This window comes from Zerene cesonia, chromosome 12, assembly GCF_012273895.1.
Source record: "Zerene cesonia ecotype Mississippi chromosome 12, Zerene_cesonia_1.1, whole genome shotgun sequence".
NCBI lineage: Eukaryota > Metazoa > Arthropoda > Insecta > Lepidoptera > Pieridae > Zerene > Zerene cesonia.
In genome coordinates this window covers 4,651,032-4,652,755 of record NC_052113.1, presented here as the reverse complement: position 1 = coordinate 4,652,755, position 1,724 = coordinate 4,651,032, and the positions used below count along the sequence as shown (strand labels likewise).

Below are 1,724 nucleotides of genomic sequence, written 5' to 3'. Positions count from 1 at the left end.
CCATGGCCCCCTCCGAGACCTCCACCGATGCCTGCTCCATGACCACCGCCTCCAGGCGCGTTGTAACTGTATCCCGCCTCGGGTCTCGCCGAGCCGATAGCCGCAACGGCTGCTAAAACCTGTAGCACAATAAAGCACATATTAATTGTTAATTCCACAAAAACGTCGTCACAAAAAGTTAAAAGAAAGTGATATGCAATAGGGTGCATCCGCTCGCGATGTATCACTACCGCAAAGATGTGGTATTGGATAACAATTGTGAGAGCACGGCTGAAGTGGAGCGGTCGCCGCGTGCACTGACTCACATCCCACAAGGAAGCATAGTCCCGAGCGGGTCACACACAGGTCACAGATCACTTTCACTGCACACGAATACCTACCAAGAACGCTTTCATGTTGACTCGCGGAGGTCTCGTGGTTGTATGATGCTCTGTACCACGTTCTGAACGCTTATATACAGCCGGCTCGTCTACACCTCTCTCCCTGACTCTTCCTAAGATTCGGCCTTCGGGCCATACGAGAATTATGATTTTAATGACACCCGTCCGAATTCGTCTTCGGTGAAAACAATGATCTTATTGGACACTTTCACACTCGCGTATTAAATTATCGACTTGTCAACGTAAAACACACGATATCCATCTTTTGTTAAAAAGGTAATTTGTCTTAACGAAGTCGTCAAGTGAAATAAATAAGCAATTACGTTATTAATAATCTCCATTGTGAGAATTCAAATTAAATGAATTACACGCATGATAATGCGTGAAACACCAATCTATGAATTTCTTTTAAGGTATAATTCATTTTAACATCAACCATATGGTTAAATTAACAGTTTATAAACATTAATAATAACTTATATATTTCAAATACTGAGAGACTTTACCCTTATATATAAATAAGAAGCAACTATTTTGACAATCCGTTTGATTACAATACGACTTATAACTAAGAAAACAGCATGAAAGCTTCATCTTAGAATTAGGTATTACAAATTGCTCCGTGCTTATGACATTACGACCCTTTGAAATAGTTTTCCTGTATAATTATGTAAATAAATAAAGGCTGCCAGTCTCGAAGAACTCTTTGATATGAAGACTACCATGTGATTTAGTATAATTAACCGAAATTATACCACATTTGCTATATATAGGTATGTATTAAATTTTGGTATTATATCTTCATAAATTATACTAAGAAATTGATGATGGCACGTATTTTCTTTATAAATAAAATTTTTGTGTGACATTTAGATTCATTATGATTTCAGAAGTAAGTTAATTTATAGATTGAAACAATTCTTAAGGTACATATTTTTGTTTAAATTCATGTAATTTACGTACATTAGTATTTTCTTGTGTTTGATTGTGTTGTTTGTATTTATTAAAATATGAAAAAGATAAAGGTAGGTTAAAAGCGCTTCTATACTTAGCATATTTCGTATTTTACGTATAACGGTAGGTTTTTTTTTTAAATATGAGCTATCTGTTTTTTGTGTATTATTTTGTAAAGAAAAATCAAGTAGTCTTGACAGTCTTGTTCGAATGATGGTTATTGCAAATTTAAATTTAATACAATTATATGAGTTATGCAATAAGGAACATATATGTAAGACGTGGATGTACGAAAGACGTGCGTAGTATACTTTCATAGTCATTATAATTTAGAAGGTACCCAATTAATAACCAAACCAAACAAAAAATACATAACGAACCTATTTAATC

General features: G+C 34.9%; 1 long non-coding RNA gene across 1 annotated transcript; it reads right to left on the bottom strand.

Annotated features, from left to right (window-relative positions):
• LOC119830875 lies at positions 1 to 486 on the bottom strand. Its single transcript, XR_005287867.1, has 2 exons — positions 381 to 486; positions 1 to 119 (listed from the first exon to the last, which is right to left on the bottom strand). It is a non-coding gene; the product is annotated as an uncharacterized LOC119830875 (long non-coding RNA).
• Between the last annotated feature and the right edge of the window lie 1,238 nt (positions 487 to 1,724).